This window comes from Pan paniscus, chromosome 2 (assembly GCF_029289425.2).
Source record: "Pan paniscus chromosome 2, NHGRI_mPanPan1-v2.0_pri, whole genome shotgun sequence".
In the NCBI taxonomy this organism is placed as follows: Eukaryota; Metazoa; Chordata; class Mammalia; order Primates; family Hominidae; genus Pan; species Pan paniscus.
Genome location: NC_085926.1, coordinates 111,678,705 through 111,703,842, shown reverse-complemented (window position 1 = coordinate 111,703,842; position 25,138 = coordinate 111,678,705). Strand labels below are relative to the sequence as shown.

Here is a 25,138-nt window from a genome sequence, read left to right as displayed (position 1 = left end):
TAATTTGAGTGCTTTATTTTATTATTTATTTAAACTGTTATTTTAGGTTCAAGGGTACATATGCAAGTTTGTTATATTGGTAAATTGCGTGTCATGAGGGTTGGTGTACATATTGTTTTATTACCCAGATAATAAGCATAGTACCCCACAGGTAGTTTTTCGATCCTCACCCTCCTCCCACCCTCTACCCTCAAGTAGGCTCTGGTGTCTGTTCCCTTCTTTAGGTTCGTGTGTAATCAACGTTTAGCTCCCACTTATAAGTGAGAACATTCGGTATTTGCTTTTCTGTTCTGTTGTATTTATTCACTTAGGATAGTGGCCTCTAGCTCCATTCATATTGCTGCAAAGGACATGATCTTTTTCTTTTTTATGGCTGCATAGTATCCCATGGTGTGTATGTGTCATATTTTCTTTATCCAGTCTATCACTGATGGGCATTTAGGTTGAGTCCATCTGTTTGCTATTTTAAATAGTGCTGTGGCGAACAAAGGTGTGCATGTGTCTTTATGGTAGAACAATTCACATTCCTTTGGGTATATACCAAACAATGGGATGCTGGGTCAAATGGTAGTTCTGTTTAAGTTCTTTTTTTTTTTTAATTTGAGATGGGGTCTTGCTCTGTCGCCCAGGCTGGAGTGCAGTGGCGTGATCTTGGCTCACTGCAACCTCCCCCTTCTGGGTTCTAACGATTCTCCTGCCTCAGGCTCCCGAGTAGCTGGGATTACAGGCGCGTGCCACCACACCCGGCTAATTTTTTTACTTTTAGTATAGACAGGGTTTCACCCTGTTGGGCAAGCTGGTCTTGAACTCCTGACCTCGTGATTCACCCGCCTCGGCCTCCCAAAGTGCTGAGATTACAGGTGTGAGCCACCGCACCCAGCCCTGTTTAAGTTATTTTGGAAATTGTCAAACTGCTTTCCATAATGTCTGAACTAATGTACATTCCCACCAGTAGTGTATAAGCATTCCCTTTTCTCCGCAACCTTGCCAGCATCTGTTATGTTTTGGCTTTTTAATAATAGCCATTCTAGGGCCAAGTGAGGTGGCGCATGCCTGTAATCCAAGCATCTTGGGAGGCCCAGGTAGGCAGATCACTTCAGTGCAGGAGTTCAAGAACAGCCTGGGCAACACGGTGAAACTCCGTCTCTACAAAAACTACAAAAATTGGGCTGGTGTGGTGGTGTGCACCTGTAGTCCTAGCTAGTAGGGAGTCTGAGGTAGGAGGATCCCTTGACCCCAGGAGGTTGAGCCGAGGTCACACCACTGCACTCCAGCCTGGGTGACAGAGTAAGACCCTGTCAAAAGAAAAAAAAAGTCATTCTAACTGGTGTGAGATGGTATCTCCTTGTAGTTTGGGTTTGCATTTCTCTAATGTTTAGAGATATTGAGTATTTCTTCATATGCTTATTGGCTGCATGTATGTCTTCTTTTGAAAAGTACCTGTTCATGTCCTTTGCCTGCTTTTTACCGTAGTTTTTTTTTTTACTGTTAATTAGTTTAAGTTCCTTGAAGATTTTTGATATTAGACCTTTGCCAGATGAATAGTTTGGAAACATTTTCTCCCATTCTGTAGGTTGTCAGTTTACTCTGTTGATAGTTTCTTTTGCTGTGCAGACGTTCTTTAATTTAATTAAGTCCCATTTGTCAATTTTTTGTCAAACTTTTGTTAATATTATATTGGTTACGGTGATATGTGATCAGTGATCTTTGACGTTGCTATTGTATTTGTTTTGAGGCCCCACAAATTGTGCCCATATAAGATGGTAAAATTAATTGGTAAATGTGTGTGTTCTGACTGCTCCACTGACCGGCAATTCCATCATCTCCCTCTCCTGAGGCCTCCCTGAAACACAGCAATATTGAAATTAGGCCAATTAATAACCCTACAATGTCCTCTAAGTGTTCAAGTGAAAGGAAGGGTCACACATCTCTCACTTTAAATTAAAAGCTGGAAGTGACTAAGCTTAGCAAGGAAGGTTTGTTAAAAGCCAAGATAGACTAAACGCTAGGCCTCTGGTACCAAGCAGCCAAGTTTTGAATGCAAAGGAAAAGTTATTGAGGGAAATTAAAAGTGCTACTCCAGTGAACACATAAATGGTAAGAAAGCAAAACAGCCTTATTGCTGATACAGAGAACGTTTTAATGATCTGGATAGAAGATCAAACCAGTCACAACATTCCCTTAAGACAAAGCCTAACCGAGAACAAGGTGCTAACTTTCTTTAATTCATGAAGTCTGAGAGAGGTGAGGAAACTTGCAGAAGAAAAGTTGGAAGCTAGCAGAGGTTGGTTCATGAGGTTAAGGAAAGAAGCCATCTCCATAACATAAGAGTGCAAGGGGAAGAAGCAAGGGCCGATGTAGAATCTGCACCAAGTTATCCAGGAGATCTAGCTATGATCATTGATGAAGGTGGTTACATTAAACATCAGATTTTCAATGTAGACAAAACAGCCTTCTATTAAAAGATGATGGCTTTTAGTACTTAATCGCTAGAGAGGAGAAGTAAATGACTGGCTGCAAAGCTTCAAAGGACAGGCTGACTCTCTTGTTAGGGGCTAATGCAGCTGGTAACTTTCAGTTGAAGCCAATACTCATTTACCATTCTAATGATCCTAGAGCCCTTAAGAATTAGGCTAAGTCTACTCTCCCCATGCTCTATAAGTGAAACAATAAAGCCTGGATGTAAACAGCACATCTGTTTACAGCATGGTTTACTGAATATTTTAAACTCATTGTTGAGCCTACTGCTCAGAAAAAAAGATTCCTTTCAAAATATTACTGCTCATTGACAATGCACCTAGTCATCCAAGAGCTCTGTTGGAGATGTGCAGGAGGTTAATGTTTCATGCCTGCTAACACAGTATCCATTCTGCAGCCCATGGATCAAGGAGTAATTTCAACTCTTAAGTCTCATTATTCAGGAAATACATTTTATAAGGCTGTAGCCAACAAAAATGGGTCTCCAAAAAGTTCATGGAAAATTCATATTATGAAAAGCTATGCACATGGATTTCAAAAATTTTTCACACCAAAATAAACCAGCCTGGGCAACATGATGAAACCCTACCTCTTACAAAAACTACAAAACTTAGCCAAGTATGGTTGCATGTACCTGTAGTCCCAGCTACTTGGGAGGTTGAGGTATGAGGATCCCTTAAGCTGGGAAGGTCAAGGCTGCAGTGAGCCATGTTTATACCACTGTACTACAGCCTGGGTAACAGAGTGAGATCCTGTTTCAAAAAACAAACAAAAACACGATTTTTGGTGACATTTGGGTGGAGGAATGGTAAAATCATTGTCATTGGTGCTTTACAAGATGTTTATGGGGGCAATGCCCCAAATAAATCAACAGTTTACAAATCTATAATTTTAGGAAGGGATGATGTGATGTTGAAGATGAAGCCCATAGCTGCAGACCATCCACATCAATTTGTGAAGAAAAAATTTTGTTCATGCCCTAATTGAAGAGGACCAATGATTTAACAACAGAAACAATAGCCAACACTATAGACATCTCAATGGATTCTACTTATATAATTTTGACTGAAAATTAAAGTTGAGGCAACTTTCCCTTTCATGATGGGTACCAAAACTGTTGTGCCCAGATCAGTTGCAGACAAGAGCAAAGTTTTCAATGGAAATTTTAAACAAGTGAGGCAAAGATCCTGAAGCATTTCTTCAAAGTATTGTTAACAGGACATGAAACATGGCTTTACCAGTGTGGTCCTGAAGACAAAACACAGTCCAAGCAATGGCTACCAGGACGTGGAAGTGATCCAGTCAAAGCACAAGTGAACTGGTCAAGAGATGCTTAAGGCACTTTGCTTGTTGACTATCTGGAGGGCCAAAAAATAGTAACATCTGCTAATTATGAGAATGTTTTGAGAAAGTTAACCAAAGCTTGAGCAGAAAAATCCCCCAGGTGAGCTTTCACTGGAGAGTCCTTCTTCAACACAACAATGCTCTTGCTCATTCTTCTAATCAAATAAGGGCAATTTTGCATGAGTTTTGATGGGAAATCACTAGGCATCCACCTTACAGTCCTGGTTTGGCTCCTTATCACTTCTTTTTGTTTCCTAACTCACATTTCTTCAGTTAATAATTAGTTAAAAATACTGAATTGTCATGGTTAAATTCCCAGGACTCTCAGTTCTTTAGGGATGGGCTAAATTGCTGGTATTGTTGCTTACAAAAGTATCTTGAAGTTGATGGAGATTTTATGTTAAGAAATCATGTCTATGGTTGGGTGTGGTGGCTCACGCCTGTAACCCCAACACTCTGGGAGGCTGAGGTGGGTGGATCACGAGGTCAGGAGATCTAGCCCACCTTGGCTAACACAGTGAAACCCCATCTCTACTAAAAATAGAAAAAATTAGCTGGGCATGGTGGCACGCACCTGTAGTCCCAGCTACTCAGGAGGCTGAGGCAGGAGAATTGCTTGAACCCGGGAGGCGGAGGTTGCAGTGAGCCTAGATCACGCCATTGCACTCCAGCCTGGGCAAAAAGAGCAAAACTCTGTCTCAAAAAAAAAAAAAAAAGAAAAAGAAAAAGAAATCAAGAAATCATGTTTATATTTTCAATTTTTATCTTTTAATTCCATTTTTCCACATTTTTTTTTTTTTTGAGACAAGGTCTTACTCTGTTGCCCAGGCTGGAGTGCAGTGGTATGTACTGGCTCACTGCAGCCTTGACCTCCTGGCTCAAGCAATCCTCCCACCTCAGCCTCCTAAGTAGCTGGGACCACAGGCATGTGCCACCATGCCCAGCCAATTTTTAGATTTTTAGTAGAGACAGGGTTTCACCAAGTTGCCCAAGCTGGTCTCAAACTCCTGGGCTCAAGCAGTCCTCCTGCATCAGCCTCCCAAATTGCTAGGATTACAGGCGTGAGCCAGCGTGCCTGGCCTTCCACTAACTTTGTGAAGTCCCCTAATATAGTGAGGCCTCTGATGGATCTGGGCAAAGTAAATTGAAAACCTTCTTGGGAAGGCTTCACCATTCTACAGGCTTTTTTTTTTTTTTTTTTTTTGAGATGGAGTCTCGTTCTGTCGCCCAGGCTGGAGTGCAGTGGCGCAATCTCGGTTCACTGCAAGCTCTGCCTCCCGGGTGCAAGTGATTCTCTTGCCTCAGTCTCCCGAGTAGCTGGGATTACAGGCATGCACCATCACATACTGCTAATTTTTGTATTATTAGTAGAGATGGGGTTTCTCCATGTTGGCCAGACTGGTCTCGAACTCCTGACCTCAAGTGATCTGCCAGCCTTGGCCTCCCAAAGTGCTGGGATTACAGGCATGAGCCACTGTGCCCTTAATAGTATATTAAGAACATTCGTGGCTGGGCGCGGTGGCTCACGCCTGTAATCCCAGCACTTTGGGAGGCGAGGCGGGCGGATCGCCCGAGGTCGGGAGTTCGAGACCAGCCTGACCAACATGGAGAAACCCCGTCTCTACTAAAAATACAAAATTAGCCGGGCGTAGTGGCACATGCCTATAATCCCAGCTACTGGGGAGGCTGAGGCAGGAGAATCGCTTGAACCTGGGAGGCGGAGGTTGCGGTGAGCCGAGATCGTGCCATTGCACTCCAGCCTGGGCAACAAGAGTGAAACTCCATCTCAAAAAAAAAAAAAAAAAAAAAAGAACATTCGTGCCCCAGGCACAGTGGCTCACGCCTATAATCCCAGCACTTTGTGAGGCCGAGGCAGGCAGATCACAAGGTCAGGAGTTCCAGACCAGCCTGACCAACATGGTGAAACCCCGTCTCTACTAAAAATACAAAAATTAGCCAGGCATGGTGGTGCCTGCCTGTAATCCCAGATACTCGGGAGGCTGAGGCAGGAAAATTGCTTGAACCCATGAGGCAGAGGTTGCAGTGAGCCGAGATTGCGCCACTGCACTCCAGCTTGGGCAACAGAGTGAGACTTCGTCTCGAAAAAAAAAAAAAGAAAAAGGACATTCGTGAGTCATGGGAGGAGGCCAGAATATCAACATTAACAGGAGTTTGGAAGAACTTGATTCCCGCTCTCATGGATGACTTTGAGGGAAGAATTCAAGACTTCAGTGGAGGAAATAACTGCAGATGTGGTGGCAATAGCAAGGGAACTAGAATTAAAAGTAGAGCCAGAACATGAGACTGAATTGGTGCAATCTCATGATAAAACTTGAATACATGCGGAGTTGCTCTTTTTTTTTTTTTTTTTGAGACGGAGTCTCGCTTTCTCGCCCAGGCTAGAGTGCAGTGGCGTGATCTTGGCTCACTACCGCTGCCTTCTGGGTTCAAGTGATTCTCCTGCCTCAGCCTCCCGCGTAGCTGGGACTACAGGTGCGTGCCACCATGCCCGGCTAATTTTTGTATTTTTAGTAGAGGTGGGGTTTCACCATGTTGGCTAGGCTGGTCTCGAACTCCTGACCTCATGATCCTCCCACATCGGCCTCCCAAAGTGCTGGGATAACAGGTGTGAGCCACTGCGCCCAGTTGAGGAGTTGCTTTTTATGGATGAGCAAAGAAAGTAGTTTCATGAGATAGAATGTACTCCTGGTGAAGATGCTGTGAACATTGTTGAAATCAAAGAATTTAGAATAGTACATAAACTTATTTGATAAAGCAGCAACAGGGTTTGAGAAGACTGACTCCAATTTTAATTTAATTTAAAACATTTTAAATTTAAAATTTTATCTATTTATTTAACAGATGGGGTCTCACTCTGTTGCCTAGGCTGGAGTACAGCGGCATGATCATAACTCACCACAGCCCGAAACTCCTGGGCTCCAGCAATCCTCCCACCTCAGCCTCCCAAGTAGCAGGTGCATGCTACCAGCTAATTTAAAATTTTTTATTGTTGGTAGAGACAGGTTCTCTCTTTGTCATCCAGGCTGGTCTGGATTTCCTGGCCTCAAGTGATCCTCCCACCTCAGCCTCCCAAGGTGTTGGGATTACAAGCCTGAGCCTATGCACTTGGCAAGCCATAACTTTTTTTTTTTCAGTGAGACAGGGTCTCACTGCTGTTGCCTAGGCAGAAGTGCAGTGGTGAGATCATGGCTCATTGTAACCTTGACCTCAGTCTCAAGTGATCTTCTCACCTCATTTTTTTATTTGTTAATTTTTCTGTAGCAATGAGGTCTCACTATGTTGCCTAGTCTGTTCTCAAAGTCCTGGGCTGAAGCAATCCACAGGCATGAGCCACAGTGCCTGGCCCAACGTAACTTTTATATGCACTTGGAAACCAAAAATGTGTGTGACTTGCTTTTTTGTAATATTCTCTTTATAGTGGTGGTCTGAAATCCAACCCAAAATATCCCTAAGGTATGCCTGTATTTTGTTTTATTATTATTTTTTATTGACATTCTTAAGCAAATAAAAAGCCAGTTACTGACTGGGTGAAAGTATTTGCACAACACATATCTGAGACAGAACTTTTATCCAAAGCACCTAAATATTTTTTACAATTCAGTAAGACAAACATATTGCTTTCTAAATGGGCGAATTGTTATTATTTTTTCAGACGGAGTTTCGCTCTTGTTGCCCAGGCTGGAGTGCAATGGTGTGGTCTCAGCTCACTGCAATCTCTGCCTCCCAGGTTCAAGCAATTCTCCTGCCTCAGCCTCTTAAGTAGCTGGAATTACAGGCGCCTGCCACCATGCCTGGCAAATTTTTGTATTTTAAGTAGGCATGGGGTTTCACCATGTTGGCCAGGCTGGTCTCGAACTCCTGACCTCAGGTGATCCGCCTGCCTTGGCCTCCCAAAGTGCTAGGATTACAGGTGTGAGCCACCCCGCCCGGCCAAGAAATGGAAGTTAAAATCACAATGAGATACCATTTACACTCACTATAATGGCTAGAATTAAAAAAAAGAGTGACAATATCAAGTGTTGGCCATGCTGCGGAATACCTGGAGCCCATGTATATTGCCACTGGGAATGTGGAAACAAATATTATGACTGCATTGGGTAAAAGTTGGGCAGTTTCTTTGGGAAATATGGAAGTAGATTTCAAGAGCTGGCCATTTAGGCCGGGAGTGGTTGCTCACGCCTATAATTCTAGTCGTTTGGGAGGGCAGAAGAGAGGACCCCTTTAGGCCAGGAGTTCAAGACCAGCCTGTGGAACATAGTGAGACCTGGTCTCTACAATTTTTTTTTTTTTTTAAATTAGCCGGGTGTGGTGGCAAGTGCCTGTAGTCCTAGCTACTTGGGAGGCTGAGGCAGATTCCTTGAGCCCAGGAGTTGAGGTTGCAGTGAGCTATGATCATGCCATTGCACTTCAGCCTGGGCAACAGGGTGAGACCCTATCTCTAAAAAAATAATTAAAAAAAGAGAGCTGGCCATTCACTTATTCTATTCAGAAAGCAAAAGAATGGCTTCTAAAGAGAAAATACAAGCCTAACACTTTGACAGAGAAGTGAGAGTTAAAAAGTGACCGGGCGCCGTGGCTCACGCCTGTAATCCCAGCACTTTAGGAGGCCAAGGTGGGCAGATCACGAGGTCAGGAGTTCGAGACCAACCTGACCATTATGGTGAAACCCTGTCTCTAATAAATAATACAACGACGAAAAATTAGCTGGGTGTGGTGGCGCACGCCTGTTGTCCCAGCTATTCGGGAGGCTGAGGCAGGAGAATCGCTGGAACCTCGGAGCTGGAGGTTGCAGTGGGCCGAGATCGTGCCACTGCACTCCAGCCTGGTGAGAGCGAGACTCCATTTAAAAAAAAAAAAAAAAAGGCCGGGCGCTGTGGCTCACGTCTGAAATTAGCACTTTGGGAGGCCAAGGCAGGCGGATTGCCTGAGGTCAGGAGTTCGAGACCAGTCTGGCCGACATGGGGAAACCCCATCTCTACTAAAAATACAAAAAAATTAGCCGGGCGTGGCAGCGTGCTCCTGTAATCCCAGCTACTCAGGAGGCTGAAGCGGGAGAATCGCTTGAATCCGGGAGGCAGAAGTTGCAGTGAGTCGCCTGGGCGACAGAGCAAGACTCCGTCTCAAAAAACAAACAAACAAGAAAAACTAAAAAAACCCAGCAAGCTACAGGAGTCGAGTGGTTCCGAAAGAGAATCAGACGGCAAGAAAAGAAGAGGGGGTGAAGAAGACAGGAAAAGGTGAAGGAGGCGGGCAAAGGTCACCTGGTGTAAACTTGGCTGCCCAGCTCTTTATGCACTCAGGGCAGCATGGGAGCCCTGTCGCCCCGCGCGCATCTACGGTCCTGGCAGGCGGGGAAAAGAGGGGTGCGCACCCCGCGGGCGCTGGCACCCCCCAGGTACCGCACACAGTGGTCCCTAGGAAGGAGGCGCACTTTGCGCGTTCTTGCCTCCTGGAGCAGGATGGGGGTGGGTGGAGCTGAGGCCGGGGCCTCCCCGCAGCTCTGGCCGCCGCCCCAGGCTTTCAGTAGCCTCCTCCCGCAGTCACTCATCTCCAGTAGTAGGAAAAAACGGAGGTCTTGATATGAAACTGGGGATGCAAGGAAGTACTTATATATCATGCAAATAGTCTTTCAGCACCATTGAAAAGTCTCACGAATGTGGGTGAAAATCAGATTCACTCTGTCCACTTGAAAAAAATGAACTAACAGCCCTATAGACCAGTTTCACTTGGCCAGTATATTTTACCACCAATATAGGTCACTGTAAGCACTGCCAGCTAGTTTGAAAATAGGACTGGTGTGATTATCTGAAACTGATGTTGAATGGGTAAAGCCAAAAAAAAAAAGATCTCTGGGCTTCAGCCCAGGAGTTGAAGATCAACCTGGGCAACATAATGTCTCTATCCAAAAGAAAAAAATAATTGCCGGGCATGTGGTTCCAGCTACTTGGGAGGCTGAGGTGAGAGGATCGCTTGAGTTTGGGAGGTGGAGGCTGCAGTGAGCTGTTACAGTGCCACTGACCTTCAGCCTTGGCAACAGAGGGAGACCCTGTCGCAGGAAAAAAGAAAAGAAAGAAAACAAAGGAAAGGAAAGGAAAACAAAGGAAAGGAAAGGAAAGGGAAAGGGAAAGGGAAGAAAAGGAAAAGAAAAAGAAAAGAAAAGAGAAAAATCCCTGTTTGGGATTTAGGCTACACTTAGGTAATAAGGATTAATATAAAAAGCTAATATTCTGATCTTTATCAAACGGAAATTGTTCTTCTTTTCTACGTCTATATCGTGCCAGAAATATATTAATGTGTATTTTTTAAAGGTGATCTAAAGGAATGGTTAAATTCTGTTTCATGAATCATCAAAACTATTTGTTTTTACTTTAGAATTGATGCATTGCAGTTGTTTAGGAAATCATGCACACCCTAGATATGATATTTGTTAACGAGAAATACCTTGTATTCTGAACACACTGGAAATTGTTTCCTATTGCTGAGCATACCAATACTATACAATTTTATGGTGATGTTATTAGCATTGCTATTATGGCTCTGACTCGTAGAATCTTTCTTATCTGCAGCTTTGATTTGGATGTGCCAAGTCTGTTCAAAGGCTAATTAGAACTTCGTGTGCCTAGATGGATGAGTTAGAAAATTTCTAGCCTGTTTATTAGTGCCACAGTTTATAAGCAACATTACAGGCCTTCCGTTTCATCATAGCTTTTCAATCTGCTGTACAAACATAAGACTCCGTTACTGTTAACCTTTACCCTTTTGCTCAATGCGATGTCTGCTGCTTCTGTATACAGGCTCAAGTAATTCCCATTATGCCATGCCCTGTGTGCACCTTCTGGAAGTTAGCCCATGGACATCTAAGATCTGGGATATTTCCAAATCTGGTTGTGGAAGGGCTTGGAAATCTGTAACCACAACTGGGTGGAGGACACCTGTTTCACCAGGAGGTTATAAAATATGAAGCGAAACTAGGAAAAGGGAGTTGTGATCACGGTTCCAAGGGCTCCACACCGATCCTGGAGTTAAGGGGCACTCAGGTCTCCATTTCGTGACCCCTGGCCCTACCTCTCCTAGATCCAGGTATTTAGTAACCCAGGCTTGAGATCTCAAACCCCATCCCCCAATGCCAAACTCCCTTGTCCCAGCTGGGAGGCCCCCAGGGCATTTCTGAACATGGCCATCTCCAATTCACAGAAATCTGTGTGTTGTTGCAAATAAAGGATGACAAGAGACCACAGCCTACGAATGCGAGCAGCGTCAAGTCAGCAACAATCTTCCAGTTATCGAGAAGTCGGAAACGTCTGATTCTTTCTTCTCCACATTTACTAAGACGTATCTTCTCACCTTCCTGCCCTCCACGTTAAGAGGGGCTAACTATTCCGAAAGACTTCCGTGCCCTCTTCCTTTTCAATTTTTCCACTTCCAAACTCCTACCGAAAGACGAAGAAAAGAGACCACGGAACAAGATACAAAGAAGTTTCTTAAAACACCTTCTTTTCTAGGTTCTCAAGGCGTCCCCTTTAAGGAACCAGGCCCACCTCTTTCCCATTCACCTACTGGCTTTCCTTCCTGTCCGTCACTCTACCTTTAAGAATATTTCCTGTTTCTTCAACCCAACTTGCACACCTCCGCCCCCCGGCCCTCCTCATTGGGCCGCCCGATCCCCGTTCACTCCTTGGTTTCCTCTCCGCCTCCTCCCGCCCTCTAGCGTAGTGCAACGGCATTCTGTCTTCTTATTGGCTACCACGGCAGCGTTCCCGCAGCCTGATTGGCGAGTTGAGTGAAGAGGCGGGAACGCGGCGCGCCCAGGGTAGGCTGTTCGCTTGCTGAGCTGCGGCCGCGGGAGGGGCGGGGAGGGGCGGGGGGAGGGGGGCTGGGAAAGTTGAGGCCGCGCTGCCGCCGGGTCTCCGGCCTTGAGGGCTCGGGCTCGCAGCGGCTGCGGTGGCCGCAAAAAGAGGCAGCGGGGGCGGGGGGAGAGGAGGGCCTGGGCCCGCGCTCCCCCAGCCCCGGAGGAGCAGGCGGTGGCCGCGGACGGAGAGATTCGCCCAGACGGTCAGACACTCCTGCCTTCCCCTCCTGGGATCATGACCCAGGCGGGGGTCGCCGCCGTCGCCGCCGCCACCGCGGCCGAGACCGCGCAGCCGGCGGGTAAGTGACTGCGGGAGGGGGCCGCTGACAGCCGGGGCGGGGGGCGGGGGCCAGGGCTGCGGGGGCGGCTCCGGGGGGCGGCCCCGGGCTCAGCTCCACCCACCCCTTTCCTACTCCCGGAGGCCAGGGCTGCGCTAAGTGCGCCTCCTTCCTGTGGACCCTTGCGTGCGGCACCTGGTGGGGTGCCAGCGCCCGCGGCGTGCGCACCCCTCATCTCCCGCCCGCCCTGCGTCCCCGGCTGCCAGGCCCGTGGGGGGCCCGCACTGCGTCCCAGCTCCTAGATGCGCGCGGGGCGAGAGGGGCCTCACGCTGCCCTGGGTGCATAAAGAGCTAGGCAGCCAGGTTCACACCAGATGGCCTTTGCCCGCCTCCTTCACCTTTTCCTGTCTTCTTCATTCCCCTTCTTTCCTTGCCCTCTGAATTTCTTTCGTACCCGTTCGTCAGACTCATGTGGCTTGCTTTTTCCCTCTCACCCCTCTGTCGAAGTGTTAGGCTTGTGTTTTCTTTTTAGAAGCCATTCTTTTGCTTTCTGAGTAGAAGCAGTGCAAGTGAATGACCAACTCTTCAAATCTACTTTCATGTATCCGGATGAAATATAAGATTCCTGGACTCTTGTTCGTGTTTACAATTTTGATAGTTGAATTCACCCCACTCGTTCTTGAAGCTTGTCCTCCCAACCCTCCTCGTTACATTGGGATATGGTCCTTCGCGTTTATTAACTTTATCTGGAAATAAGAGACTGCATAAACCAAAGTGCAGAATTTCAACTTCCGTTCTCGTAACATTTTTACCATCAAGTAGATACAGTAACCTAACACCACACAAAACAAGACAGTCGTGGCCAACTGTGTAGGCAAAGAAGACATTTCCTTACCTATAAACAACGTACAGATTTCTTGAATAAATCTTACGGTGAGTTACATGGATCCTGAAACATATTCCCAGGTTTGCTCTTTTGTAAAGAAAACCAAACAGGGAAACCTACCTTTTGAAGGATCAACAGGCTGTCCTACTCTCCATTCACCTTGATGACTTTTTTCTCTCCCATAGGACTCTTGTTTAACATAGTACAGAGTTGCTGTTTGGGATACATGTGTTGTTTCTCTTTAAGTACTCAAAGTATTTGTTACAAAAGAAGTAAAATACATTGTAATTGCACTTCTGAAAGCAGAAGTAGTGTAATGTATCCATGCAAGAATGAATGCTTAATCCTAAAGCAGTTTTGCTTTAGCCTAAGCCAAGCTTTTCCAACCCCCTTCCAAGGACGGCTTTTAATGCGGCCCAAGACAAGAAAACAAATTCGTAAACTTTGTTTTATTTTTTTTGAGACAGAATCTCACTCTGTCGCCCAGGCTGGAATGCAGTGGTGTTATCTCAGTTCACTGCAACCTCCGCCTCCTGGGTTCAAGCAATTTTCCTGCATCAGCCTCCTGAGTAGCTGGGATTACAGGTGCATGCCACCAGCCCAGCTAATTTTTATTTCTTTAAGTAGAGACAGGGTTTCTCCATGTTGGCCAGGCTGGTCTTGCACTCCTGACCTCAGGTGATCCGCCTGCCTCTGTTTCCGAAAGTGCTGGGATTACAGGCATGAGCCGCTGCGCCCGGCCTCAAATTTGTAAACTTTTTAAAACATTATGAGATTTTTGTGTGTGATATTTATTTACTTATTTATTTAAGCTCATCAGCTATCGTTAGTGTTAGTGTATTTGATGGGTGGCCCAAGACATTTCTTCTTCCTGTGTGCCCCAGGGAGGTCAAAAGATTGGACACTCCTGGTCTAAGCTAAAAGACTTAGGTGTACATAGGTATTGGGATCTCCCTGTATTTAGGAGTTTTGCAAAATCTGGATGCAGCCTAGAACATTGGCTGATATAAAAGGAGTGCATTGCAGGGATGTAAGAGCAGCTTAGAATTGAAGTACTTATCTTCTAGGTTAGTCGTCTATGGAACATTGTGGAAGTAAAATTCTAAGGTTGTAGACCTTACTTACACTCAATGAACCAGTCATGTATGAGAAATTGATGGGTACTTTTCCTATTTTCAGAGCTTAGCCTTGTCAACAAGGGAAAAGAAACACTAAGAAAACTGAGAATTTTTAACTCAGGTTAGAAGATAAGCTTCAACAGGTAATCAGCTCAAATTTGTTGCTTATAAACAGGGTCTTAAATCAAGCTTGAGCCTTAATCATATCTGTCATGCTTTACCTCTCTGTTCTCTAGTCCAGTAGTTCTCAATCCAGACTGTACATGAGCATCACCTTGTGTGTCTTTAAGTTTTAATGCCCAGGCCACTTCCCCCAGAAACTCTCTTATTTTTGATCTGGAGTAAAGCTCTGCCATGGGCATATTTTTTAAAGCTCTCCAGGTGATTCCGTTCAGTAGCCCTGGCTGAGAACTCCCATGAGACTACGTCCAAAAGCTAAGCTTGTGTTCTGGGCTTTTCTAAATCAGGCCTCACTCATGTGTCCAACTTTCCCCCCACTGCTTTTGCTACAGACGTTGACGTTGACCTTTCTCAGGATATGGACACCTTTCCTCTATTCCTCCCTACCGCCAATAATAGTTCTAATTACACTTTTATGGAAGTTTTCTGGATAGCTTACTCTAGTTCTTAGTGATCGACCCCCTTTGAACTTCTGTGCTACATGGTTAAAAGATTCTCTTTAGGCTTACAGTATGTGGCAGTTTAAGTTCTATGTGTATGTGTTTCATTGTTCTCAAATGTTATGATAAGGAATATTTTATTTTTCATCTCTTTCACAGTGGTTTTCTTTAAGTTGGATTGGTTTGGTTTGGAACCCTTCTGACTCTTCCTGCAACCATAGTTTTAGGTTTGATTTCATCTTAGGTATGTTAGTAGCTTCATCTTACCTTAACTAGCATTGAATTCCTGTATAGACATCCGTTTTTTTCATATCTTCTCTTAATTTCGTTAGTAGATTATTTATCTTCCGTGGCCCCGTAACAGTTGTACTTGTTTCTGTGCTAGCACTTAGCACACTGCCATAAGTATGTGTTTATATGCCTTCCCCACCATACTACTAACCAGGGCCTCCATGTTGAGCAACTCCAGGGGGTACCATTCACATATTCTTGAATACCATTGCAACATGGCAGAAATAGAACTCCACTAACATAGGAACTGTGTTCTTTTTATCTTTGTATTTTTGGGACCTAACATTGCATTTGTGATTACTAGGCAGTTAATAAATGTTCTTAAATGAGTAAATGACTGCCATGTTATATATTATAAAAAGATAGCCATATACATCTTGAACGTAAGTTGATTTGGCATTAATTGATTTTGCTATTAAATATTTTTATGTCCTATACTCCTATTATAGATTTGTTAAAGGTTAGTAGAATCTAAGTGATTGTAGTTGTGACAGACCCCTTAAATATGTAATCTTCCTTCCAGTATGCACAGGCATATATGTGTCCTGAGTCTTTTACTCTGTGCTGTAAAGGTATACACTTATTATTCATAAAATATTTGTGGAACTCTTGCTAAGAGAAACGTGGTTAACTGTCCAATTGGATAATTTTTCTTTTTCTCATTAAAATTTCCATATGGGGACAATTGCACTACTTCAGAAGGCCAGATCTTTTAATTAGATCAGTAGGACATGATAAGTTGTTTCTATTAGTGTGCTAATACTGTGTTTTTAATTCAGTTCACCAAGTATTTATTGAGTATTTACCATGTGCCCAACACTGTTAGGTACTGAAGAGAATACAGAAATAGTAAATGGTGGACTCAGCTCATAAGAACTTTTTAGACTTATTAGGATTGTTTAAGGAACTCAATGGAGTATTCATTAGATTCTAAATTAAACATAAGTATGTAAAATCTATGATATAATGATTAATACAAAAAAAAGGAAAGACCAGATATTCTTTCAGCAGACATTTATTACTCAGTTACTGAGTGCTAATTGTTGAGGATACAAACATGAAATTTTTTTTCATGTTTGTATTCTCAGTAATATGAATAATATGAATTTTTTTCATATTTGTATTCTCAATAATTAGCACTCAGTAATGGAGTAATAAGTTTCTACCATTTATTATAGTCTGGTGGTGAAAACTAGTAAGTATATAGATTGTACTTCATGTTAAGACATTGTGGAGTATTAGGATGTTTGGGAGTATGAAGAAGGGTATTTAGTCTAACCTCTAAGGCAGGGGGGTCCCCAAGTGGCCTGTTAGGAACCAGGCCGCACAGCAGGAGATGAGCTACCCTCCTGTCAGATCAGCGGCAGCATTAGATTATCATAGGAGTGCGAGCCCTATTCTGAACCACACATGCAAGGGATCTAGGTTGCATGTTCCTTATGATCATCTAATGCCTGAGATAGATGGAACAGTTTCATCCTGAAACCATCTGCTCCACTCCCTGTCCATGGAAAAATTGTCTTCCACGAAACCAGTCCCTGGTGCCAAAAAGGCTGGGACCGCTGCTCTAGGGGTCAGAGAAATCTTTAAAGAGGATAATGAAGAGTTCTCAGGAATTCCTTAAACAGCAGAAACCAAAGAGAAGGAGATAAGGAGAAGAAATTGTGGTGTCACCACTGTCTACCTCTGTGTCATTTGAGGGACCAATTTCTCTTTGGTTATAAACAATAGAGATTGAATTTGGCTAAGCAGCAAATGGATACTGGATAAACTCACAGAAAGAAAGGGAGATAGAATAATGAAGCCTTGGGAAGGCCAGGAAAACAGAAGCTCCCAGGATCACAAGGATCCATGGGGCTAACTCAGCCTCAGCAAGATATTCTCCTTGTGCAGGGAGTCTTATTAGTTAGCCCCATGCCCACCCCAGAGGTGAGCCCGTGTTTGATGGTCCTATCAGATTTCAGGAATGGGACAGAGAAGATCTCCGAAGGAAAGGCAGAATATTATTGTCAGAAGGCCAAAACAACAGATTTATTACAAAGTTCATCGGATTTGGCAGTGTGGAAGTCTTTTGTTGAGCTTGGTTTAAGCAGTTTTAGGAATAAAAGTCAGGTAACAGCTGGTTGAAGTGTGAATAGGAAGTGAGGAAGAGGGGGTAGTAAGTGTAAACAACTTGTTCAAGAAGGCTGGTGGTTGGGAGGAAGAATGGGGACACCTGTAGGGAGCTGCAAGATCAGGAGAAAAATCATTTTAGGTTTTTACATGGAAAAAGTTGAATAAGGATTTATTTTTATTTTTATTTTTGTTGAGATGGGATCTCACTCTGTCTCCCAGGCTGGAGTGCAGTGGTGCGATCTTGGCTCACTGGAACGTTTGCCTCCTGGGCTCAAGCCATCCTCCTACCTCAGGCTGCTGATTAGCTGGGATTACAGGTTTGCAGCACCACACCTGGCTAATTTTTTGTATTTTTGGTAGAGATGGGGTTTTGCCTTGTTTCCCAGGCTGGTCTCAAACTCCTGAGCTCAAGTGATCCACCTCCCTTGGCCTCTCAAAGTGCTGGGATTACAGGTGTGAGCCACCGTGCCTGGCCCTGAATAAGGATATTTTTAATGGAAAGGCACTAAGAGAGAAGGAGGGATTAATAATATATGAGAGAAAAGGGACATTATGTAAGAAGTTTACTAAGTAGCGAGAGTGATAGAGTCCAGAGTATAGGTAGAGGGTTTAGTTTTGCTAGAAATATTAGGGAAGATTTTATATAGGAGGATAGACTTGCCCCGGACTTTAAAGGGTTGGTAGGATTTGGATAAACAGAGCAAAGTGGAAAGGTCATTTCAGTGGGAAAATAGCATGAATTTAGCACAAAGTGAAGTAGCTGATAAGGCGCACAGGGATAAACCTGTCTGAATTGAAGAGGAGGGAAGGGTAGATGGCATAATTAGCTAGAAAACCTGCTTTTATGTGTGTTGTACTAGGTGGAAGGGGGTAGGTGAGACCTGCCAGTGAAGAAGGTACAGTCATGAATGCCAAGACCTGGAGTTTGGATATGATGCAGTAGATTGTGGGAAATAGTACTGTAGAGTCTGCAGCAGGAGAGGACATGGTAAATATGGTGAACTGAAAAGACTGATGAGACATTGGGGTATAAAATCCATCAAATGGGAGAAAGGCTGAGGGCAATAACAAAGACTGCTTAAGGCCAGACATGTAAAATGGGGCCTAATCTAAGGTGGTCATACAATGGGGAAGAGATGAACATTATGAAAATAATTGATAGAATTTGGTGAGAAGATATGAAGATTATTTTTGGGTCTAGATCCATGTTAAACTTTTGGTGTCATTGATAAAATGGAGAACTTGGAAATAGATCTCTTAAGAGAAAAGGGAATTTAACACATTCCAAACAGACTTGTTAATTTGTTCAAAATGCAGTGTTCTGAAGAGAGCTTTGCCTAACCAAAGATTAGGGGCAAAGTCAGAGTTGAAAGGTAGCTTTCTTACAAAAGCATAAAAGCTTTTGCACAGAAGCAGTTTAAACCTTTGTAGGGAAAAAGCAAACCTGAAAAAGAGAAGAGATTGTTGGGCCTTGGAACTCAAAGGAGAAAGAAAAGTGTTCATGTTAGAGAAAGAGGATGCATAATTGGAGAGGAGAAAGACAACCTAGGAGAGAGAATTTCAAGAAAGAGAGAGATCAGCAGCCTCAAATCCTGCCAAGAGGAAAATGACCTATGATTGGTGAAAAATAGCCCCTGACCTCCAAGGAAGCAGCTTTGGTTGGCTGGAGCAGCCAGAAGGTTTAGGAGAGATTGGCCAAGTTGGAGAGGTGAGAAGTTTCACAGGAACATGAGGGGAGAAATAGACTTGTAGGCAGAAAAGGCAGTAAATTCTTGTTTAACATGAGGAAAATCCTTGCATTTTGGAAGGAGAGCTGGTTAAGAGAGAAAATAGTGCTAAAGTGGAAAGAATCAAATATAGTTTCCCTTTTCTCAGATCAAATAATTAACTTTAAGAAGTCCTGGAGGCCTGAAAGGATAGATTTATAGATTTATAGGATTTACGGTAAATGTAGAATCCAGTTAAGGAACTTGGACCAGATGACTTGACTTCTATCTTCTCAGTAAATTAAGGGGGAAATGGAAGAAAGTCAACTAACATGTGTTGAGCACCTGCTATGTACCAGGCACTTTGCTAGATCGGTAAAATGTATCATCATGTAAACTTGTAACAGTCCTCTGAGGAGTTGGTGAGACTCTCCCAGTTTTAAATGTGAGGATGCTGAGACTCTAAAGGGTACTTATTTCAAAACCAGATAGCCAGTACCTGCCAGCTTTGAGATGTGATCCCAAGTCTGACATCAAAGGCTATTCCTATTTACTGTACAATTTCATTCATTGATGTGAGGTGAAGGGTACATGGGGGCTTGACAGCATCTGTTTTTGTTTGGTTGTTTGTTTGTTTGTTTGTTTGTTTTTTTGAGACGGAGTCTCCCTCTGTTGCCCAGGCTTGAGTGCAGTGGCATGATCTCGGCCCACTGCAAGCTCCGCCTCCCAGGTTCACACCATTCTCCTGCCTCAGCCTCCCGAGTAGCTGGGACTACAGGCTCCCGCCACCACGCCCAGCTAATTTTCAGTAGAGACGGGGTTTCACCATGTTAACCAGGATGGTCTCAATCTCCTGACCTCGTGATCCACCCGCCTCAGTCTCCCAAAGTCCTGGGGTTACAGGCGTGAGCCACTGCACTCAGCCAGCATCTGTATTAATGACCGCAGTGGCTGTGCTTTGGAATCATTTCAGGAGTTTTGAAAAATTCTTGCACACCACCTCAGTCACTCATTCCTTCATTCAACAAATACTTGTTGATTACCCACCATGTGCCTAGCATGATTCTAGGCACTTAGAGTACGTCGGTGAATGAAACACACTCAAATACCTGCCCTCAAGAACACTACATCCTGTATACTGAACCAATCTCTGGAAACGAATTCTGGTAATTCTGATGAGTATTCAGTTTTCAGAACCACTGCTCTAGGAGTAATTGATGAGAGACAGACTAGGTTTGCTAAGTGTGAATTCAAAATGGGCCTTCTGGCCAGGTGCAGTGGCTCATGCCTATAATCCCAGCACTTAGGGAGGCCAAGGTGGGGGGATCACGAGGTCAGGAGTTCGAGACCAGTCTGGCCAATGTGGGGAAACCCCATCTCTACTAAAGATACAAAAAATTAGCCGGGCGTGGTGGCGAGTACCTGTAATCCCAACTACTAGGGAGGCTGAGGTAGGAGAATCACTTTAACCCAGGAGGTGGAGGTTGCATAGAGCCAAGATCGTGCCATTGCACTCCAGCTTGGGCAACAGGGTGAGACTCCGTCTCAAAAAAAAAAAAAAAGTGGGGGTCTTCCCTGCAGATGGCACTCAGGGCCATTCAGTAACAGAGGAGAAAACATTACTGGTAGGTGATCATATATCAAGGGACTAGCATAAGACCAAGGAGTTAAACTTTGAATTAGCTGACCCTGGAATCAGTTTTACAGTTATACTACAAAGCAAGCTTGTTAATGATTATAATAATATTTTACATTTGTATAAATTTAGCTATACTAGTTTCAGAAGACCATTGTTCATTCAATAAGCATTTGAGTTACACATTGTGCATGTATTGTGCTAAGCCCTTGGGATAAAAGGACAAAGTTGTTCCTGCCTTAAAGGACCTTGGATGTGTATGATGTCAGTTGATCCTTAAAAGAACTATGAGGAGTGGAGTTAGCATTCTGGAACCAATTTATATGGTTATTAGAGTTGAGGAAATTAGTAAAAGTAATTGTAGACATTGGGAGCCAGATTTCTCACTGTCAGAAAGATATTACAAATAAGCAGGGGGGAAGACTATACTGAGCCCTGTGGTGCTAGATTAGAATCAGAGATGTAAGTATAAACTCATGCTTATTTTAATATAAATACAGATAGATACAGAGGCAGATGTAGATCTGTGTCTATACATGGGTTAATAGACATAGATTTATTTAATAGCTCTGTCTGCTGAGAAGGCCTGGAAGCAGTGACACCCCAGTAGCAATGAGGACAGGCAGCACCTGGATCTTGGTTTCTAAATTCCATTCTCCAATGAAAGGGACAAAAATTCCTTGGATGGAAAACTGATTCTAAGAGTGGGGCAGGGGAAACACAAGATGAGCCTGGAGTATCTTGTAGTACCAAAAAGTAAGGAAGTACTAGAAAGGGGGTGTGTGTGTGTGTGTGTGTGTGCACACGTGTGTGTATATGTGTGTGTGTGACTGTGTGTGTAAAGGGCACAACAGCTAATCCAAAAGAGCACCCAATGGCCAATGTGTGGACAATTTGAACAACATATTAACTCTAGCATTGAATTGTGATCTGAAGAATAAAATAAATCTCCATGAGTCCATACTGATATAAGTAAATTACTGAATAAATAAATAGGGGAGAAGTGACAAATATTCCTTGCAGAATAATTCTAAATACATAATCCTTTTTCCAAGAGGTAGAGATTAACTCTCCTCGCTTTGAGTGTGGGCTAGACTTAGTATTCACTTCCAAAATATAAAGAACAAAAAGGGGAAAATAGTAATATAGAAATGAATACTTGAATAGTGTTAACAGGAAATTTGAGGAAAAGAGTACTTCTTTTCACAACTTCTTCGGTATGATCTGAGTAGATAAATACAAGCATATTTCATTTGTATAATGAAAAAAATCCAGTTAAGTAGCAAATAAAAAGAATAAGAAAGTAGGAAAATAAGAATTACTGTGATTATTGTTGAGAAGCTGGGAAAGATGTCATGTATAGATCACAAGCACTGAGGAGGGGATGAGGCAGAGCAAGATGGCTGAATAGAACCCTCCAGCAATTGCCCCCATGCTGCAGAACTACTATCCACATAAGAACCAAATATCAGGTGGCCAGGCACAGTGCCTTACACCTGTAATACTGGCATGTTGGGAGGTGGAAGTGGAGGATTGCTTGAGGCCAGGAGTTTGAGACCAGTTTGCTCAACATAGTGAGACCCTGTCTGTACAAAGAAAACAAAATCAGGTGAGTGATCACAGTACCTAGTTTTAGCATCATATCAAGGAAGGAGACACTGAAGATGGTAGGAAAGACATCCTTGAATTGCCTACACCACCCTTCCCCTCTTCCCCAGCCATGCAGAGAGAATCTCTGTGCTTGGGGGACGGAGAGCAAAGTGATTGTGCAACTTTGCATTGGAATTCAGTGCTGCTCTGTCACAGTGGAAAGCAACACAGGGCAGAATTCAGCTGATGCCCACAGAGGGAGCATTTAGACCAGCCCTTGCCAGAGGGGAATCTTCCATCCTATCAGTTGGAACATGAGTTCCAGCTAGCCCCACCACTGAGGGCTAAAGTGCTCTGGAGTTCTAAATGAACTTGAAAGGCCACAAGGCCTGCAATTCCTGTGCAAATCCTAGTGCTGCACTGGGCTTGGAGCCGCTGGACTTGGGGTGCACACGACCTAGTGAAATACTAGCTGGAGTGGCCAAAGGAGTGCTTGCATCACCACTCCTCCAACTCCAGACATCACAGCTTGCAGCTCCAGGAGAAGAGGGAAAAGTAAAGAGGATTTTTTTTCTTGCAACTTGGATCCCAGCTCAGCTACAGTAAAATAAAGCCCCCATTCTAGACCATAGCTTCTGGATGACATTTCTAGACCCACCCTGGGCCAGAAGGGAACCCACTGCCCTAAAGAGAAGGGTACACTCCTAGCAGAATTCACCACCTGCTGACCAAAGAGCCGTTGGGTTTCGAATAAACATCAGCAGTAGCCAGGCAGTAGTTGCCATGGGCCCTGGGCAAGAACGAAAACTGTGCTCATTTCAGGTGTGACCCAGCACAATTCTCATCTGTGGTGGCCATCAGGAGAGACTCCTGCTTGAGAAAAGGAGAGGGAAGAATAAAGAGGACTTTGTTTTATAACTCAGGTACCAGCTCAGCCACAATAAAATAAAGCACCAAGTAGACTCCTAAAGATTCCAGGCTTTGGCTCCTGGAGTGCATTTCTAGACCCCCCACTGGGCCAGAATGGAACCCACGACCCTGAAGGGAGAGACCCAGTCCTGGCAGGATTCATCATCTGCTGACTAAAGAGCCCCTGGGCTTGAATAAACATCAGTGATAGTCAGGAGATAGTTGCCACAGGCCTTGGGCGAAACCCAATACTGTGCTGGCTTCAGGTGTGTCCCAGCAGTCTCAGTGGGTTTATCCAAAGGAGCATTGCATGACTCCACCCCCAACTCCAGGCAGCTCAGCATGAAGAAAGAGACTCCATTTGCTTGGGGGATAATAAGGGAAGAGAACAAGAGACTCTGCTTGATACATTAGGGAATTCTGGATCTTACTCAAGACCGCTAAAGTGGTACCTCTGCAAAAGACACAGCATTACTGGACTTGGGAGTGCCCCCTAATGCACATATGGTTGCAGTGACCAAAGACTTAGATTACAACACTTAATTCTTGTTGAATACTTAGAAAGCCTTCTCAAGAAGGATGGGTACAAACAAGCCAGACAAAACAAACTGGAATAAATTCCTAACTTTTCGGTGCACAGACATTGACAAACATCCACAAGCATCAAGGCCATCCAGGAAAACATGACCTCACTGAATGAACTAAATAAGACACCAGTGACCAATTCCAGAGTGGCAGAGATATGTGACTTTTGAGACAGAGAATTCAAAATAGCTGTTTTGAGGAAGCTTAACAAAATCCAAGATAACACAGAGAAAAAATTCAGAATCCTATCTATAAATTTAATGAAGAGATTAAAATAATTAAAAAGAATCAAGCAGAAATTCTGGAGCTGAAAAATTCAATAGACAAACTAAAGAATGCATCAGTCTCTCAACAGTAGAATGGATCAAGGAGAAGAAAGAATGAACGAGCTTGAAGACAGGCTATATGAAAATACTCAGAGGAGGCAAAAGAAAAAGAATATGAAGCATGCCCACAGGATTTAGAAAATAGCTTCGAAAGGGGAAATCTAAGAGTTATTGGTCTTAAAGAGGAAGTGGAGAGAGAGATTGAGGTAGAAAGTTTATTCAAAGAGATAATATTGGAGAACTTTCCAAACCTAGAGAAAGATATCAGTATTCAAGTCCAAGGAGGTTATAGACCACCAAGAAAAATTAACTCAAAGAAGACTATCTCAAGACATGTAATAATCACACTCCCAAAGGTCAAGGATAAAAAAAGGATCCTAAAAGCAGCAAGGAAAAGGAAAAAAAATGACATATAAAGCATTTCCAATATGTTTGGCCGCAGATTTCTCAGTGGAAACCTTACAGACCAGGAGAGAGTCAGATGACATATTTAAAATGCTGAAAGAAAAAGACTTTTATCCTAGAATATTATATCCAGTGTAAATACACTTCAAATATCAAGAGGAAAAAAAGACTTTCCCAGACAAACAAAAGATGAGGGATTTTGTCAACACCAGACCTGTCCTACAGAAATGCTGAAGGGAGTTCTTCAACTTGAAAGAAAAAGATGTTAACAAGTAATAAGAAATTGTCTGAAGGTACGTGGTAACAGTAAATACATAGACAAATACAGAATATTTTAACACTGTAATTCTAGTGTATAAGATACTCATGTCTTGAATAGGAAGACTAAAAGACAAATCTATCAAAAATTATAACTACAACATTTTAAGACAGTGTAATAAGATATAAGTAGAAACATCAGAAGGTTAAAAAGCAGGGGATGGGCTGGGCACGGTGGCTCACGCCTTTAATCACAGCACTTTGGGAGGCCAAGGTGGGCAAATCACGAGGTCAAGAGATCAAGACCATCCTGGCCAACATGGTGAAACCTCATCTCTACTAAAAATATAAAAATCAGCTGGGCATGGTGGTGCGTGCCTGTAGTCCCGGCTACTTGGGCGGCTGAAGCAGGAGAATTGCTTGAATCTGGGAGGTGGAGGTTGCAGTGAGCTGAGATTGCACCACTGTACTCCAGCCTGGCGACAGAGCGAGACTCCATCTCAAAAAAAAAAAAAAAAGCAGGGGATAAAATTTAAGTGTAGAGTTTTGTATTTGATGTAAAAAAATGATTGAGATTTTCTGTTTACTCTTATGTTCATGAAGTAAACTATAGTTTTAAAAACTAGATAATAGTTTTTACAGATAAAAGCTAGATAATAGTTTTTACAGATAAAAGCTAGATAATAGTTTTTACAGATAAAAGCTAGATAATAGTTTTTACAG

The 25,138-nt window shown here is 43.5% G+C and overlaps 1 protein-coding gene across 5 annotated transcripts in view; it reads left to right on the top strand.

Moving 5' to 3' along the window:
* Positions 1–11,504: 11,504 nt before the first annotated feature.
* USF3 (upstream transcription factor family member 3) overlaps positions 11,505–25,138 on the top strand; it is a 79,516-nt gene continuing 65,882 nt past the window's right edge. For all 5 annotated transcript variants that reach the window (XR_004670662.3, XM_063602511.1, XM_034957102.3 and 2 more), the window contains exon 1: positions 11,505–11,991. The gene's annotated coding sequence lies outside the window, so the exon portion shown is untranslated. The remainder of the gene's footprint in view (positions 11,992–25,138) is intronic.